This window comes from Nicotiana tomentosiformis, chromosome 4 (assembly GCF_000390325.3).
Source record: "Nicotiana tomentosiformis chromosome 4, ASM39032v3, whole genome shotgun sequence".
Lineage (NCBI taxonomy): Eukaryota > Viridiplantae > Streptophyta > Magnoliopsida > Solanales > Solanaceae > Nicotiana > Nicotiana tomentosiformis.
The window spans coordinates 3,963,976-3,984,887 of NC_090815.1; positions in this window are offsets into that span (position 1 = coordinate 3,963,976).

Sequence of the window (20,912 nt, forward strand, 5' to 3'; positions counted from 1 at the left end):
TCAATCTCACTTTCTAACACATTCCACTCATCATGCCCAATCATTCGGTACTGTATATGGCCAATCCAGCCCAGGGAAGATCCATCCTGGAATATACACATCAACTGATCACCAGTCACCCATTACCGAGTAGGGCCAATCCAACCCGTGGAGAAGATCCATCTCCAGGTATATAATACTTCGGAAAGGATGCATGTCCAGGGAAGATCCATCCCTTAATAATATCAACCGCGCTCACTGCGGGTGTGCAGACTCTGGAGAGGCTCCTTCAGCCCAAGCGCTATATCAAGCTAATCATGGCACAAATCAATATAACCTGTTGCGGCATGCAGCCCGATCCTATAATATAATCAACATAATATGCTGCGGTATGCATCCTGATCCCATAATATCACTCATAACTAGGCGCTCGGCCTCACTCAATCATCAATCTCTCCAGTCTCTCTCCCACGGGCTCACAATGTCATGATACTAGCCCGGAAACAATGACATGATGCATCAATAAATAACAACAGAGACTGAGATATGATATGCATATGAATGCGTATGACTGAGTATGTAATGCAATGAAAACAGATAACTCAACAACAGAAATAACCTCAATGGGTCCCACAGAATAAACATGTAGCCTAGACATCGCTTCTAACATGGATCACAACTCGATAACTCTAGTACGTAGAGATTTCATGATTACAGATAAGTTCAGAAAATTACAAAGTACCACAGAACTAACGGAGTCACAGTTCACACGGTGCATGCCCACACGCCCGTCAACTAGCTTGTGCGTCATCTCAACACCAATCACATAAGACATATAGTCAAGGTTCATACCCTCAGCTGCAAGATTAGAAGAGTTACTTACCTCGAACAAGCCAATTCCAACACCGAGCAAGCCAAGCGATGCTCTAAAATGCTATCCCGGTCGTTCCGACCTCCGAACGGCTCGAAACTAACCAAAAACAACTCAAGTACATCAAACAATGCTAAAGGAAAAATTCCGATCGAAAGAGATCAAATCTTGAATCAAAAGCCCAAAACCGACCAAAAGCCCAACTCGGGTCTGCACCTCGAAACGCGACAAAATTTATAAAATTCAACAATTAATTCAATTACGAGTTCAAAAATACTAGTTTCACTCATATCCGACTCCAATTCGATGTTCAAAACTCAAATATTCATATTATGAAACTTTAGTCCAAAACCCCCAATTTCCTATTTAAAATTTACAATCCAATTACAAAAAACGAAGGTAGATTCATGAAATATAACCAAAACCGAGTAGAGAACACTTACCCCAATCCTTGTGATAAAAATTGCTCCACAAATCGCCTCAATCCGAGTCCTACATCTCAAAATATGAAGAAAGAACCAAAGCCTCGATTTATAGCTTCTGGCAGCATTTTTGCACCTGCGGCACATTAGCCGCTTCTGCGGCGTCGCTTCTGCGACATAACCTCCGCTTCTGCGAAATCAGCTGAGAACTCGACCCTCGCACATGCGGACAAAATATTCGCTTTTGCGCCATCGCAGGTGCGAGCCATCATCCGCTCGCTCCTGTGCTCCATCATTTCGCACCTGCGCATCCGCATATGCGCCCAAATCTCCGCTTCTGCGGTCTTCCTCACCCAGTACTCACCTCACTTCTGTGATGCTTTTGACGCTTCTGCGGCCATCGCACCTGCGCAAACCAACCACATGTGCGATCATACCAGAACTAGCAGCCTTCAACAAATGCAACATGAAGTGAAAAATGATCCGAACCTCGTCCAAAACTCATCCGAGCCACTCGGGACCCTGTCCGAAGATACCAATAAGTCCAATAACATAACACGGACCTACTCGAGGTCTCAAATCACGCATAACCATATCAAAACGACGAATCGCAACTCAATTCGAAAACTATGAACTTTGAACTTTCAAATTCAATAACTCGTGCCGAAGCATAGCAAATCAATCCGTAATGACTTGAAATTTTACTTTTGCGCAAAAGTCCCAAATAACATAACGAAGCTATTCCAAATTCCCTGAATCACAATCCGAATCCGATATCAAAAAGTCAACCCCCCCGGTCAAACTTCCCAAAAATTCAACTTTCGCCATTTCAAGTCAAATTCCACTACGGGCCTCCAAATAATTTTTCGGACATGCTCCTAAGTCCAAAATTATCTAACGGTCCTACCGGAACCATCAAAACTCCGTTCCGGATTCAAATTCACAAAAAGTCAAACTTGGTCAACTCTCCCAATTTAAAGCTTCAACAATGAAATCCATTCTTCCAATTCGATTCCGAATAACCTAAAATCAAAACCGACGATTCACATAAGTCATAATACATCATACGGAGCTACTCATGCCCTCAAGTAACCGAGCGAAGTGTAAAATCTCAAAACGACCGGTCGGGTCGTTACAATATAACATTAATATGTATACATATGTTGTTGTTCTTAAGTATTGCTATATTAATACGTAAGTTTTAGCAATAACAACATATGAATATAGCATATATTAATATAGCATTAATATGTATACAGATATACCCATATGAATCTATATTAACATATGCTATATTCATATGTTGTTATTGCTAAAACTTAAGTATTAATATAGCACTATATCTTATAGAACTATATATATAAGCTATATTAATACTTAAGAACAACAACATATGTATACATATTAATGCTATATTAACATATGCTATATTAATATATGCTATATTCATATGTTGTTGTTGGTAAAACTTAAGTATTAATATAGCACTACATCTTATAGTATATATATATATATATATATATATATATATATATATATATATATATATATATATATATATATATATATATATATATATATACACACACACACACTTAAGTTTTAGCAATGGTAATATCGACCGACTGTGGTCGGTACCGTATTGCGACCATTCTTTTTTCGATGAATTGAAATCGGTCGGTGTTTGTTCGATTCCGACCGACTTCGGTCGATTTTTGTGGACGTTTTTTGACAGTTTTTTAGTAGTGTATACTTTCTCTTTTCATGGTTTTAGTGATGACTTTTTTCTTACTCTACAACTCTTCATCTAATGGCAATTTAATGGCTATTAGAGGTGATGAATTAACATCTAAAACTATTGAAACTACAACAATATTACTCTTGCATCAAAAAAAGTTTCCGACAAGCTGTGCCGCCGACGACGAATGGAGCGTTGCCCTTGCTATCCTTGCTGTGCATTTCCATGTCCATGTTCTTAAAAATGGCTATGCTAATAAACATGTCCATTTTTTATGGTTTCATGATCCTATATGTATGTTTGATCATCTTTTGTTTAGAATAAGAGTGGAGTTTTATAAATAAGAATACATGAGATCATGTTATTGGTGGATGTAATTAAAGAACTTATTTGGTATATTTGATGACATTGTATCTTCATTTTCTCTGTGTATACTTTATAGCATTTGTTGAAATGCTTATGTAGTGTAGCAATTTATTCGACAATTTTTGGTCTCGTTGAGCCTTTACGCAATGCTTTTAGAGTTGAAGTCGTGTGAGCAAAAGATCATGGGTTCCGACTATAAAAACAATTTGTTGCAAAATTGATGTCCGTGTACAACAAATCCAACATGGTCCGATTCTTCCTCAAATTTCCCACGAAGAAAACAACTAATCCAAAAAAAGAAAAATTCAACTAAACAAAAGGGAGATTACAATGTATTAGAATGAGATATACACTTCCAACAAGTAGTAGTGGTCTAGTGGTAGAAGAGAACCCTACCATAGTACAGATCCGGGTTCGATTCCCGGCTAGTGCATTCCTTGGGTTTAAGCTCCCCCTCTCTTACTTTAAAAAATTGATGTATTAAAACAAGTGACTTTCAATATGAATTAATGACTATAATATCCAAATCTTAGCTTTTCGCGAAGATTCTCTTGAAATATCCACCAGTTTCTTTTCCTTTTCAAAATTAACCACTTAAGTACAATCTATTGCATTAACGCCGAACTCAAAATACTCAGAAGAATCTTCAAAAAATTATTCAACAACGCCTATATAAATAATTTTGCACGTAAATTTGATATATCAACATGGCAAAGATAAATGCAACACCAATTATACTTCCCTTTTTCATGGTTTTAGTGATGACTTTTTTCTTACTCTGCAGCTCTTCATCTAATGACAATTTAATGGCTATAAGAGGTGATGAATCAACATCTAAAACTGTTGAAAACTACAACAATATTACTCTTGCATCAAAGAAAGTTTCCGACGAGCTGCGACGACGACGAATGGAGCGTTGTCCTTGCTATCCTTGCTGTGCATTTCCATGTCCATGCTCTTAAAAATGGCTATGCTAATAAACATGTCCATGTTCTTAAAAATGGCCATATGCTAATAAACATGTCCTTTTTTTTTATTTTATGATTTTATGATCCTATATGTATGTTTGATCATCTTTTGTTTAGAATAAGAGTGGAGTTTTATAAATAAGAATAAATGATCATGTTATTGGTGGATGTAGTTAAAGAACTTATTTGGTGTAAAACTTGAATAAACTCCTTTAAAAAATTGATGTATTAAAACAAGTGACTTTCAACATGAATTAATGACTATAATATCCAAATCTTAGCTTTTCGCGAAGATTCTCTTGAAATATCCACCAATTTCTTTTCCTTTTCAAAATTAACCACTTAAGTACAATCTATTGCATTAACGCCGAACTCAAAATACTCAGAAGAATCTTCAAAAAATGATTCAACAACGCCTATATAAACAATTTTGCACGTAAATTTGATATATCAACATGGCAAAGATAAATGCAACACCAATTATACTTCCCTTTTTCATGGTTTTAGTGATGACTTTTTTCTTACTCTGCAGCTCTTCATCTAATGGCAATTTAATGGCTATAAGAGGTGATGAATCAACATCTAAAACTGTTGAAAACTACAACAATATTACTCTTGCATCAAAGAAAGTTTCCGACTAGCTGCGACGACGACGAATGGAGCGTTGTCCTTGCTATCCTTGCTGTGCATTTCCATGTCCATGCTCTTAAAAATGGCTATGCTAATAAACATGTCCATGTTCTTAAAAATGGCCATATGCTAATAAACATGTCCTTTTTTATTTTTTATGGTTTCATGATCCTATATGTATGTTTGATCATCTTTTGTTTAGAATAAGAGTGGAGTTTTATAAATAAGAATAAACGATCATGTTATTGGTGGATGTAGTTAAAGAACTTATTTGGTGTAAAACTTGAATAAACTCCTTTAAAAAATTGATGTATTAAAACAAGTGACTTTCAACATGAATTAATGACTATAATATCCAAATCTTAGCTTTTCGCGAAGATTCTCTTGAAATATCCACCAGTTTCTTTTCCTTTTCAAAATTAACCACTTAAGTACAATCTATTGCATTAACGCCGAACTCAAAATACTCAGAAGAATCTTCAAAAAATGATTCAAAAACGCCTATATAAACAATTTTGCACGTAAATTTGATATATCAACATGGCAAAGATAAATGCAACACCAATTATACTTCCCTTTTTCATGGTTTTAGTGATGACTTTTTTCTTACTCTGCAGCTCTTCAGCTAATGGCAATTTAATGGCTATAAGAGGTGATGAATCAACATCTAAAACTGTTGAAAACTACAACAATATTACTCTTGCATCAAAGAAAGTTTCCGACGAGCTGCGACGACGACGAATGGAGCGTTGTCCTTGCTATCCTTACTGTGCATTTCCATGTCCATGCTCTTAAAAATGGCTATGCTAATAAACATGTCCATGTTCTTAAAAATGGCCATATGCTAATAAACATGTCCTTTTTTTTTTTTATGGTTTCATGATCCTATATGTATGTTTGATCATCTTTTGTTTAGAATAAGAGTGGAGTTTTATAAATAAGAATAAATGATCATGTTATTGGTGGATGTAGTTAAAGAACTTATTTGGTGTAAAACTTGAATGAACTCCTTTAAAAAATTGATGTATTAAAACAAGTGACTTTCAACATGAATTAATGACTATAATATCCAAATCTTAGCTTTTCGCGAAGATTCTCTTGAAATATCCACCCGTTTCTTTTCCTTTTCAAAATTAACCACTTAAGTACAATCTATTGCATTAACGCCGAACTCAAAATACTCAGAAGAATCTTCAAAAAATGATTCAACAACGCCTATATAAACAATTTTGCACGTAAATTTGATATATCAACATGGCAAAGATAAATGCAACACCAATTATACTTCCCTTTTTCATGGTTTTAGTGATGACTTTTTTCTTACTCTGCAGCTCTTCATATAATGGCAATTTAATGGCTATAAGAGGTGATGAATCAATATCTAAAACTGTTGAAAACTACAACAATATTACTCTTGCATCAAAGAAAGTTTCCGACGAGCTGCGACGACGACGAATGGAGCGTTGTCCTTGCTATCCTTGCCGTGCATTTCCATGTCCATGCTCTTAAAAATGGCTATGCTAATAAACATGTCCATGTTCTTAAAAATGGCCATATGCTAATAAACATGTCCTTTTTTTTATGGTTTCATGATCCTATATGTATGTTTGATCATCTTTTGTTTAGAATAAGAGTGGAGTTTTATAAATAAGAATAAATGATCATGTTATTGGTGGATGTAGTTAAAGAACTTATTTGGTGTAAAACTTGAATGAACTCCTTTAAAAAATTGATGTATTAAAACAAGTGACTTTCAACATGAATTAATGACTATAATATCCAAATCTTAGCTTTTCGCGAAGATTCTCTTGAAATATCCACCAGTTTCTTTTCCTTTTCAAAATTAACCACTTAAGTACAATCTATTGCATTAACGCCGAACTCAAAATACTCAGAAGAATCTTCAAAAAATGATTCAACAACGCCTATATAAACAATTTTGCACGTAAATTTGATATATCAACATGGCAAAGATAAATGCAACACCAATTATACTTCCCTTTTTCATGGTTTTAGTGATGACTTTTTTCTTACTCTGCAGCTCTTCATATAATGGCAATTTAATGGCTATAAGAGGTGATGAATCAATATCTAAAACTGTTGAAAACTACAACAATATTACTCTTGCATCAAAGAAAGTTTCCGACGAGCTGCGACGACGACGAATGGAGCGTTGTCCTTGCTATCCTTGCCGTGCATTTCCATGTCCATGCTCTTAAAAATGGCTATGCTAATAAACATGTCCATGTTCTTAAAAATGGCCATATGCTAATAAACATGTCCTTTTTTTTATGGTTTCATGATCCTATATGTATGTTTGATCATCTTTTGTTTAGAATAAGAGTGGAGTTTTATAAATAAGAATAAATGATCATGTTATTGGTGGATGTAGTTAAAGAACTTATTTGGTGTAAAACTTGAATGAACTCCTTTAAAAAATTGATGTATTAAAACAAGTGACTTTCAACATGAATTAATGACTATAATATCCAAATCTTAGCTTTTCGCGAAGATTCTCTTGAAATATCCACCAGTTTCTTTTTCTTTTCAAAATTAACCACTTAAGTATAATCTATTGCATTAACGCCGAACTCAAAATACTCAGAAGAATCTTCAAAAAATGATTCAACAACGCCTATATAAACAATTTTGCACGTAAATTTGATATATCAACATGGCAAAGATAAATGCAACACCAATTATACTTCCCTTTTTCATGGTTTTAGTGATGACTTTTTTCTTACTCTGCAGCTCTTCATATAATGGCAATTTAATGGCTATAAGAGGTGATGAATCAACATCTAAAACTGTTGAAAACTACAACAATATTACTCTTGCATCAAAGAAAGTTTCCGACTAGCTGCGACGACGACGAATGGAGCGTTGTCCTTGCTATCCTTGCTGTGCATTTCCATGTCCATGCTCTTAAAAATGGCTATGCTAATAAACATGTCCATGTTCTTAAAAATGGCCATATGCTAATAAACATGTCCTTTTTTATTTTTTATGGTTTCATGATCCTATATGTATGTTTGATCATCTTTTGTTTAGAATAAGAGTGGAGTTTTATAAATAAGAATAAATGATCATGTTATTGGTGGATGTAGTTAAAGAACTTATTTGGTGTAAAACTTGAATAAACTCCTTTAAAAAATTGATGTATTAAAACAAGTGACTTTCAACATGAATTAATGACTATAATATCCAAATCTTAGCTTTTCGCGAAGATTCTCTTGAAATATCCACTAGTTTCTTTTCCTTTTCAAAATTAACCACTTAAGTACAATCTATTGCATTAACGCCGAACTCAAAATACTCAGAAGAATCTTCAAAAAATGATTCAACAACGCCTATATAAACAATTTTGCACGTAAATTTGATATATCAACATGGCAAAGATAAATGCAACACCAATTATACTTCCCTTTTTCATGGTTTTAGTGATGACTTTTTTCTTACTCTGCAGCTCTTCATATAATGGCAATTTAATGGCTATAAGAGGTGATGAATCAATATCTAAAACTGTTGAAAACTACAACAATATTACTCTTGCATCAAAGAAAGTTTCCGACGAGCTGCGACGACGATGAATGGAGCGTTGGCCTTGCTATCCTTGCTGTGCATTTCCATGTCCATGCTCTTAAAAATGGCTATGCTAATAAACATGTCCACGTTCTTAAAAATGGCCATATGCTAATAAACATGTCCTTTTTTTTTTATGGTTTCATGATCCTATATGTTTGTTTGATCATCTTTTGTTTAGAATAAGAGTGGAGTTTTATAAATAAGAATAAATGATCATGTTATTGGTGGATGTAGTTAAAGAACTTATTTGGTGTAAAACTTGAATGAACTCCTTTAAAAAATTGATGTATTAAAACAAGTGACTTTCAACATGAATTAATGACTATAATATCCAAATCTTAGCTTTTCGCGAAGATTCTCTTGAAATATCCACCAGTTTCTTTTCCTTTTCAAAATTAACCACTTAAGTACAATCTATTGCATTAACGCCGAACTCAAAATACTCAGAAGAATCTTCAAAAAATAATTCAACAACGCCTATATAAACAATTTTGCACGTAAATTTGATATATCAACATGGCAAAGATAAATGCAACACCAATTATACTTCCCTTTTTCATGGTTTTAGTGATGACTTTTTTCTTACTCTGCAGCTCTTCATCTAATGGCAATTTAATGGCTATAAGAGGTGATGAATCAACATCTAAAACTGTTGAAAACTACAACAATATTACTCTTGCATCAAAGAAAGTTTCCGACGAGCTGCGACGACGACGAATGGAGCGTTGTGCTTGCTATCCTTGCTGTGCATTTCCATGTCCATGCTCTTAAAAATGGCTATGCTAATAAACATGTCCATGTTCTTAAAAATGGCCATATGCTAATAAACATGTCCTTTTTTTTTTTTTATGGTTTCATGATCCTATATGTTTGTTTGATCATCTTTTGTTTAGAATAAGAGTGGAGTTTTATAAATAAGAATAAATGATCATGTTATTGGTGGATGTAGTTAAAGAACTTATTTGGTGTAAAACTTGAATAAACTCCTTTTGCAACATATTTATATATTTGATATTGCATCTTCATTTCCCCTGCGTATTTTCTTTATAGCATGTTTTTGAAATGCTTAAGTAGAGTAGAAATTTATTCGATATTTTTTGGTCTTGTTGAGCCTTTACGCAATGCGACAAGAGTTGATGTCGTGTGAACATAAATTCATTGGGTTCCGCCCATAACAACAATTTGTAGCAAAACATTAATATTTGACATTGCATCTTCATTCTTTCTGCATATTTTCTTAATAGCAGTTGTTGAAACGCTTAAGTAGGGTAGAAATGTATTCGATTTTTTTTTTTGGCCTCGTTGAGCCTTTATGCAATGCGATAAGAGTTGACATCGTATGAACAAAACATCATGGGTTCCGGCCATGAAAATAATTTGTAGCAAAAATGACGTCTGTGTACAATAAATCCAACATGGTCCAATTTTTCGTCAAATCTCCCACAGAGAAATCAACTATTAAAAAAAAATATTCAATTAAACAAAAGGGGGTTGCTATATTACAATGAGAGGTTCAACTACAAGAAGCACAAGTGGTCTAGTGGTAGAATAGTACCCTGGGGTTAGCTGTGATGAATTATTTGCGCTCAATGCGGTGATTAAAGGGTCTCCGCACTCTACTAAATTTGTATGAAATGAGTTGCGCATCTGAGCTTCCCTCTTTTTATATATAAAGAAATCAGTTTAGTAGATATTCTTACGGTTTATAATTTTTATGCACTATCCGGTTAAGATGACCTATAACAACATTTAATTATCTATAATTTGATAAGTATAGATAGCTGATTAAGTATGATAATAAATAAAAATATTTACTCTATCAGTGTGTATAACTTAAATCCATAAATGAAATGTAGACCGTGAAAACCTATAAGTTCGAAAAAAGATTGTTCTATATTATGCAGGGACGACTAAAAGAACTAACCTTTTTTCTCATTTTTTTGATAATCGTAGTGTTCGGGTTAGCTTAGGCGCATCTCGACAAACTTTACGGATACCTATTACATCCCGCAAGTGTACGTACTAGTAACTGTGCCAATAATGTTTGGACATGTGGAAAGAAATCACCTTATTTTAACCTTGGCTGTGATTTGAATTTGAGATTTCGTGATTCTAATCGACTTTATTGACCACTAGATCATACCCATAGACGGTTTCTCATTTAATATATAATTTATTCTGCCGCCAGAAAGATTCTCTTGAAATCTCATAAGACAAAAACGCACTTTGTATTCAAGTTTTATTCTTATACTATTCTGCTAATTACTAAGATATCTCTCTTGGAAATGACAAAATTTGGACCTTATCATAGCCATATAAACACTTGTATGTAGGCTAAGATTATTCATCAATATAGCCACTTAAAATTTTAAACCATGGCAAAGAAGAACACAATGTCCATATTTGCAATTTTCATAGTTTTTTCCTTTCTTTTCATTCTTTGCAATTCTTCTTCTGATGGTAATTATTTAAGTGATAGTATTGCAACTATAGACAACTATTTTACTCCAGTTTCAAAGGGCTTTTTTGCTGAGCTTCAACGTAGAAAAATGGAGATTTGCTCATGTACTCCTTGCTGTTACATATGTCCATGTCCTACTTCTTAAATTGGCTCTCTAATAAAGATAGAGTTAACTTATATACGTCGACAACGTAAATTTTTTTACACTATCACATCACCCTTAGTTACATGTTGTATGGAGGGTGTTTACTTGCAGATATTTTTTAGGAGATCTGATAATGTAAAATTTTCTTTACATTGTCGATGGATATTAGTTAAACTCAAACCATAGTCTAATTTGTATTTGTTTTTTCCTTTATGTATTTCCTTATGTAATGTAAAAAATAGGTACATAGATGAATAGTCTATAAACTATCAGTTCCAATTGTTTGAATTGTATAATTAAGAGAATAAAACGTTTAAACCCTTTTGTTTAGGATTTTTTGTTCCTATAAAAGATGCTTTACTACACTATAAAACTTCAGATCTATCTATGGGCTTTACTTTGCCCTCTGTATCTATAAAAAATATGTAAAAAGTGAATTTACGACTCAGTAAATATCATAGACTCTCAAATTATGTACATACCAACGTTGCATTCCAAATCAACATAATCGTCATATAATGCTCTTTCTAGGGGTGTAAAAGGAATCCATAAAACCGATTGGACCAAACTGATATTTTAGAATTTTAAAAATAGAAACGATATGTTTTGACATAAACTTACGACCGTACCAATATAATAGGATATATTTTAAATATAAGAAATTTAGAAAATATTGAATCGGAACTATATAATATACAATATGCATAAATATCACTATCGGCTTGAGCCAAGCTTTGACTGCGCGACTACTAGCTCGTCGGTCTTATCAACACACAAATATATGACTCCCCAGAAACTTCAATTGCGCTCATATAACTATATGTTACATGGTCATTAATATTATTTTTGTATTCTGAATTATCAAATTACTTAAATTACTATATAATTCCCTAATTTACCTCACTAAGGAATGCTTTGTCGGCCTTCATTTCTTCTTTGACTAAGAGAGTATTACTTCTTGTTTTTTCTTTTATTTAGATTTCTTTGCTCTTTATTATTACAATTTTCTAATTACTAGTAAACATCATATATTTTCCTAGTTGAATAAAAAATAATCGATGAGAAAAGTAAATGAAAAAAATGATACAGTCAGAATTAATCAAAATAGTTAATTTTGTAATTCTTGATCACCAATTTTTTAATTCAAATAAGCATTATGGACGAAACAAAAGTTTTGAGATGTACTTAGGCGATCTATGGAAAATAAGAAATACTTCAAAAATAGGTATTCTTCGAAGGTTGAAGCACATACGAAAATCAATGAAATACTTGCAATTTTTTTTAATCGTAAAAATATAAAAAATTAACTGAATCGTATCGATACTGCGTAGTTGTGATGACCCAAAATGTCATCTTCAAATTTAATAAGTAATTCCATATTCTAAGACTTCGAAAAGTACCATTTATCATTCCTCGACTTGCGTGCACAGTCCGTAAAATTTTCCGGAAAGTTTTCATGTGAAAAATAGATTAAAATATGAAATAAAGTTTTAAAACTCAATTGAGTTGACTTTGGTCAATATTTTTAGCAAACGGACCCGGATTAATATTTTGACAGTTCCAGTAGCTCCGTATCGTAATTTGGGACTTGGGCGTATACCCGAAATTTAATTTGGAGGTTCCTAACTCAAGTTATAACCATTTAACAGAACTAGCAATTTAAAGGCTAAAGATTTTTAAGTTTGACCACGGGGTTGACTTTTTGATATCGGAGCCGGAATCCGATTTTGGAAATTTGAGAAGCTCCGTTATATCATTTATGACTTGTGTACCAAATTTGAAGTCATTCCGGATTCATTTAATATGTTTTGGCACAAGATTTGCAAATGGAAAAGTTTAAAATTCAAAGTTCGAATCGAGGTGTGAATTGTAATTTTGAAGTTGTTTGACATGAATTGAAACCCCGAAAAAGTTTGTATTATGTTTCTGGACTTGTTGGAATATTCGGACGAGGTCCCGAGTGGCTCGGATGAGTTTCGGACGAGCCACAGAGCAATTGGAACTTGCTGCCCAATGCTGGTTCTGGTGTGTCGCACCTGCGACATTTTGTGCGAAGGTGCGTGGCCGCTCCTGCGGAATACCAGTCGCTTCTGCGGAGAAATGAGCGCAGGTGCGAAACCGCATCCGCGATGGACAAGCCGCTTCTGCGGTCACTTGTGCGCTTCTGCGACATTTTGGACGCAGATGCGGCCACTAGTCAAGCTACCATGTTCCGCAAATGCGAGACCGCAGGTGCGAAAATACAGGTCGCAGATGCAAAAATGCTGGGCAGAATACATAAAATCGGGTCTTAGCCATTTTTGCTCATTTTTTAGTTTTAAGTCTCGGATTTTGGCGATTCTAAAGGGGTTTTTCACGACTTTGAATTGGGTAAGTGTTCTATAACCAAGAGTGATTATATTTCATTATTCCATACTCATTTATATCATGAATCCGTGAATTTATGGAAGAAAAATCAGTTTTTTCTAAAATCTTCTGAAAAAGAAAAATTTAGATTTGAAGGTCCATTTGACATCGGAATTGGATAATTTTTGTATGGTTGAACTCGTAGTAGAACGGGCGTTCGAATTTCGCGAGTTTTTTCAGGATTTGAGACGTGGGTCCCATTGTCGAATAATTTAATGAATTTCGGATTTTTATCCGGAAAATTTGTAAATTCATATGGAATTAATTTTTATGATTAGTATTGAATATATCGAATTGTTTGTGAATAGTTTTAAAGCTTTCGGAGATAAATTTAAAAGAAAAATCTGTGGTTGAGTAATTGATTGGAATTTGCAAAGCGATGTAAGTGTCGTGGTTAACCTTGACTTGAGGGAATAGAACCCTTAAATTATTTGTTATGTGAAATACATGTTAGCGACGTATAGGTGAGGTGACGAGTGTCTATACGTCGTGAAATTAATTGTTTGCCTGCTTACTTGAAAAATCATAAATTATTTTAAATCATAAATTAATTATTATAATAATTATTTCTCTCCTATTCTTTGTCAAATATTAATTCTTGAATTCCTGCATTAATTGTTATATGTTATTTGAATCATGTGTTTTAATTGTTATTTCACATTTAGTATATTAAATATTAAACTGCCTATTTTCTCCCTGATTTCTATAATAATTTGTTATTTGTCATTGTTTGTTTTATAATTAAATCATAATTATTGTATGCTTGTTGCCTTATAATTTTATATTAATTGTTGCATTTATTGGGAAAATTTCTTCTATAAAAATTGGTAAAATGGATATATTGGAGGATAGGGTTGCACGCCGCAACAAAATTGATTGAAATGGATATATTGGAGGATCGGGTTGCATGCCGCAACAGACTTATTAAAAGTCAATATTGGGAGATCGGATTGCACGTCGCAACAGACTTATTAAAAAGTCAATATTGGGGATCGGATTGCACGCCGCAACAGACTTATTAAAAGTTAATATTGGGGGATCGGATTGCACGCCGCAATAGACTTATTAAAAGTCAATATTAGAGGATCGGATTGTACGCCGCAATAGACTTATTAAAAGTCAATATATACAGACTTATAAAAAGTCTGTATATATACTTGATTGAAATAAATATATGACATACTTGATTAAACGGAATATATTGGGAGAGCGAATTGCACGCTGTAATAGAATTGGTTGAAATAATAATGGATTATGACTGGTGATTTGGCTTCAATTATTATAAATGAGTTACCTGATTTATTTCTATTATTGTTGTTATTACTAATATTGCGTACAGGTAATGTAAGTGACCCGCCTTAGCCTCGTCACTACTTCGTCGAGGTTAGGCTCAGCACTTACCAGGACATGGGGTCGGTTGTATTGATACTACACTCTGCACTTTTTGTCCAGATTTTGGAGTTGGTCCTAGCGGCGTATCATAGACTTGCTCGGATTTCAGCTACCAGAGGAGACTTGAGGTATAACTGCATGGCGTCCATAGTTCTGAAGTCCCGTCTATTTTACTTTAGTTGTGTATTTATTTCCAGACAGCGTTATTTTATTCAGACCTTTATTTGTATTTATTCTAGAAGCTTGTGCACTTGTGACACCAATTCTGGGATGGTATTTAGACACCACTGTTTTTATGAATTATTTTACTATATTTCAAACTTTGCTTCCGCTTTTGTTTTCTTGATTATTAATAATTAAAAATTGGTTAATATTATTCTAACGTTGACTTGCCTAACAAGTGAAATGTTAGGCGCTATCACGGTCCGAAGGAGGGAATTTTGGGTCGTGACAGTTGGTATCTGAGCCCTAGGTTACATAGGTCTCACGAGTCACGAGCAAGCTTAGTAGAGTCTGAAGGATCGGTACGGAGACGTCTGTACTTATCTCTCAGAGGCTATGAAGTTTAGGAACAATATCACTTCTTTCTTATTCTGTCGTGCGATTTTATTCTATCATCGATGATTGAAGCATTCTACTCTTATTCTCTCGCAGATGGTGAGAACACGTAAAGCCTCTACCGATGGTTAGGGACCAAAACCCCCGGTGGCAACTATGGCCAAGGGTAGAGGTCGAGGTCGAGGTCGAGGTCGAGGTCGAGGTCGAGGTCGAGGTCGAGGTCGTGCTAGAGTCCGAGGCCGAGGCCGAGGTAGAGCTCAGTACAGAGCTCGAGCAGCTGCACCTATTGTAGAACCTCAGGTGGACCTTCAGGGTTGATTTTTCTGTATTTCAGATGACGGGTACCGCCAAGAGGTGGTGGAGAGATTATACATTGACCCGACCAGTCGGATCTCCTGCACTTACATGGGAGCAGTTCTCTCAGCTATTTCTGGAAAAGTTCCTCCCTATCACACTGAGAGAGGAATTTCGCAAGCAATTTGAGTGTCTACAGTAGGGCAGTATGACTGTTACTCAGTATGAGTCTCGTTGTGTGGATTTGGCCCTCATGCTCTCCTTTTACTACCTACGGAGGGAGAGAGAGTGAGGAGGTTTATTGAGGGACTCATTCACCCTATCAGACTTCAGATGACCAAGGAGACCGGAAGTGAGATTTCTTTTTAGGCGGCTGCTAATGTCGCAAAGAGGATCGAGATGGTTCTTGCATAGGAGAGAGGGCAGAGGTCCGATAAGAGGCCTCGTCAGTTCGGTGGTTTCAATGGTGCCTCTTCTGGAGGCAGAGGTAATTTTGGTAGGGGTCATCCTCCCAGACCGTTTCATTCAGCACTTCATGTATCTCCTGGTGCTTCAGGGAGTCACGGTCCTATTATGCCTTACTCTGGGCAGCCAGTATTCAGTGCATATTCAGTTCCTATCAGTGCATCACTACTCCAGAGTTACTACAACGGTTATCCAGCCCATTTGGGTCAGCTTCAGCTTCAGCAACCACGACATCAGGATGGGTGTTATGAGTGTGGAAACATTGGTCACATCAGGAGGTATTGCCCTAGATTGGCGAGTAACAGATCTCGGCAAGATTCTCATGCCATCATAGCGGCACCGGTTGCTTCACCGCCTGCTCAGCCAACTAGAGGTAGGGGTCAGGCAGCTAGAGGGGGGAGGTCAGGCAGCTAGAGATGGAGGTCAGGCCATTAGAGGTGGATATCAGACCGTTAGAGGTGGAGGCCAGCCAGTTAGAGGCCGTCCCAAAGACACAGTTCAGAGTGGTGGGGCCCAGCCCCGATTTTATGCTTTTCCAGCTAGGCCTGAGGCCGAGTCATCTGATACTGTGATCACAGGTATTATTGCAGTTTGCCATAGAGATGCTTCAGTTCTATTTGATCCAGGATCTACTTATTCCTATGTGTCCTCCTATTTTTCTTCATATTTGGTTGTGCCTTGTGATTCTCTGAGTGCTTTTGTGTGTGTATCTACATCGATGGGAGACTCTATTATAGTAGATCATGTCTATCGTTCGTGTGTGGTTACTATTGGTAATCGTGAGACTGGTGTGGATCTTCTACTTCTTGATATGGTAGATTTTGATGTCATCTTGGGTATGGATTGGCTGTCCCCTTATCATGCTATATTAGATTGTCATGCCAAGACAGTGACCCTAGCTATGCCGGGGTTACCTCGGTTAGAGTGGAAAGGAACTCCTGGTCATTCTATCAGCATGGTTATTTCTTATATGAAAGCTTGGCGTATGGTAGAGAAAGGGTGTCTAGCCTATTTGGCTTATATTCGCGATCATAGTGCGTATGCTCCTTCTATGGACTCAGTACCAGTTGTTCGTAAATTTCCAGAAGTATTTCCTGCATATTTGCCGGGGATGCCACCCGACAGAGATATTGACTTCTGTATTGATTTGGCTCCGGGCACTCAGCCCATTTTTATTTCACCATACCGTATGGCCCCGCCAGAGTTGAAAGAATTGAAAGAGCAATTACAAGACTTACTTGATCAGGGATTCATTAGACCCATTGTCTCACCCTAGGTGCACCAGTATTATTTGTAAAGAAGAAAGATGGCTCTATGCGGATATGTATAGATTATCGATATTTGAACAAAGCCACTATCAAAAACAAATATCCGCTGCCAAGAATTGATGACTTATTTGATCACCTTCAGGGTGCCAAGCTATTTTCGAAGTTCGATTTGAGGTCTGGTTACCATCAGTTGAAGATTAGGGCATCTGATGTCCCTAAAATAGCTTTTCAAACTCGGTATGGGCATTACGAATTCCTAGTGATGTCATTTGGGTTGACAAATTCCCTAGTAGCATTTATGGATTTGATGAATCGGGTGTTCAAGCCTTATTTGGATTCTTTTATGGTTATATTCATTGATGATATCCTGATTTACTCTAGCAGTCGAGAGAAACATGAGCAGCATCTTCGAAGTGTGCTTCACACCTTGAAGAATAATCAGTTATATGCCAAGTTTTCAAAATGTGAGTTTTGGTTAGACTCAGTTGCCTTTTTGGGGCATGTTGTATCGGCAGAAGGCATAAAGGTGGATCCTAAGAAGATTGAGGTTGTTTAGAATTGGCCTAGACCTACTTCAGTTACAGAGGTCTGGAGTTTCCTGGGTTTAGCAGGTTATTATCGTCTGTTCGTGGAAGGGTTTTCATCTATAGTAAGCCCATTGACCAGATTGACCCAGAAAAGTGTCCCATTCAGATGGTCAGACGAGTGTGAGATGAGCTTTCAGAAGCTCAAGACCGCTTTGACTACGGTGCCAGTATTGGTATTACCCACAGGTTCAGGATCGTATACGGTATATTGTGATGCATCTCACATTGGGCTTGGTACAGTATTAATGCAAGATGGCAAGGTAATTGCATATGCGTCGTGGCAGTTGAAAGTTCACGAGAAGAATTATCATGTTCATGACTTAGAATTGGCAGCCATTATTCATGCGCTGAAGATTTGGAGGCATTACCTCTACGGTGTCTCGTGTGAGGTATTTACTGATCATCGTAGCCTTCAGTATCTGTTCAAACAAAAAGATCTTAATTTAGGCAGAAAAGATGGTTAGAGTTGTTGAAAGACTATGATATCACCATTTTGTATCACCCCGGAAAAGCCAATGTGGTGGCCGATGCTTTAAGTAGAAAGGTTGTGAGTATGGGCAGTCTTGCGTATATTCCGGTTGGTGAGAGGCCATTAGCTACAGATGTTCAGACTTTGGCTAATCAGTTCATGAGGTTAGATATTTTAGAACCCAGTCGGGTTTTAGCTTGCACATTCACTCGGTCTTCTTTATATGAGCGCATCAGAGAGAGGTAGTATGATGATCCTCATTTACTTGTCCTTAAGGACACGGTGCGACACGGTGATGCCAAACAGGTTGTTGTGGGGGAAGATGGGGTTCTATGAATGCAGGGTCGTACTTGTGTGCCTAATGTGGATGGGCTTCGTGAGTTAATTCTTGAAGAAGCACACTGTTCCAGGTATTCTATTCATCCAGGTACCACCAAAATATATCAAGATTTGCGGAAACATTATTGGTGGAGGAGAATGAAAAAGGATATAGTTACATATGTAGCTCGGTATCTGAATTGTCAGTAAGTTAAGTACGAGCATCAGAGACCTGGTGGTTTGCTTCAGAAGTTAGAAATTCCTGAGTGGAAGTGGGAGCGTATCACTCTGGATTTTTTTGTTGGGCTCCCACAGACTCAGAGAAAATTTGATGTAGTTTGGGGCATTGTGGACAGGTTGACCAAGTCAGCACATTTCATTCCAGTGGCAGTTACCTATTCTTCAGAGAGGTTAGCTGAAATTTACATTCTTGAGATTGTCCGCCTTCATGGTGTGCCCGTGTCTATTATTTCAGATCGAGTTACGTAGTTTACCTCACATTTCTGGAGGGCGGTACAGTGTGAGTTAGGCACGCGGGTGGAGTTGAGCACAACCTTTCATCCACAGACAGATGGACAGTCAGAGCGCACTATTCAGATATTGGAAGATATGCTCCGCGCTTGTGTTATAGACTTTGAAGGTTCTTGGGATCATTTCTTGCCACTTGCGGAATTTGCTTATAATAATAGCTAGCAGTCGAGAATTCAGATGGCTCCATATGAGGCATTATACGGAAGGCGATGCCGATCGCCTGTTGGTTGGTTTGAACCGGGAGAGTCTCGATTGTTGGCTACCGATTTGGTACAAGATGCCTTGGATAAGGTCAAGATTATTCAGGATCGATTTCGCACAGCCCAATCTAGGCAAAAGAGTTATGCCGACCGAAAAGTTCGTGATATTGCATTCATGGTTGGAGAAAGAATATTGCTCCGGGTTTCACTTATGAAAGGTGTAATGAGGTTCGGAAAGAAGGGCAAGTTGAGCCCTAGGTATATCGGACCCTTTGAAATTCTTGAAAGGGTGGGTGAAGTAGCCTACAGGCTTGCATTACCACCTAGTTTATCAGCGGTTCATCCGGTGTTCCATGTGTCTATGCTCCGAAAATATCATGGTGATCCGTCCCATGTGTTAGATTTCAGCTCAGTCCAATTGGACAAAAGATTTGACTTACGAGGAGGAGCCGATAGCTATTCTAGCCCGGCAGGTCCGACAATTGAGGTCTAAGAGTTATCCTTCAGCTCGGGTGTAATGGAGAGGTCAGCCGGTAGAGAAATCTACCTGGGAGTCCGAGTCGGACAAGCGGAGTAAATATCCACACCTTTTCTCCAGCTCAGGTACTTTTTTTATAAATCCGTTCGAGGACGAACATTTATTTTAGAGGTGGAGAATGCGATGACCCAAAATATCATATTTAAAATTAATAAGTAATTCTGTATTCTAAGACCTCGAAAAGCACCATTTATCATTCCTCGACTTGCGTGCGCAGTCCGTAAAAGTTTTTGAAAAGTTTTCATGTGAAAAATGGATTAAAATGTAAAATAAAGCTTTAAAACTCAACTGAGTTGACTTTGGTCAACATTTTGACAGTTCTGGTAGCTCCGTATCGTGATTTGGGACTTTGGCGTATGCCCAAAATTTAATTTGGAGGTTCCTAGCTCAAGTTATGACCATTTAATGGAACTAGCAATTTAAAGGCTAAAGATTTTCAAGTTTGACCAAGGGGTTGACTTTTTGATATCGGAGCCGGAATCCGATTCTGGAAATTTAAACAGCTCCGTTATGTCATTTATGACTTGTGTGCCAAATTTGAAGTCATTCCAGATTCATTTAATATGTTTTGGCACAAGATTTGCAAATGGAAAAGTTTAAAACTCAAAGTTCGAATCGAGGTGTGAATTATAAATTTTGATGTTGTTTGACGTAAATTGAAACCCCGAGTAAGTCCGTATTATGTTTCTGTACTTGTTGGAATATTCAGATGAGGTCCCGA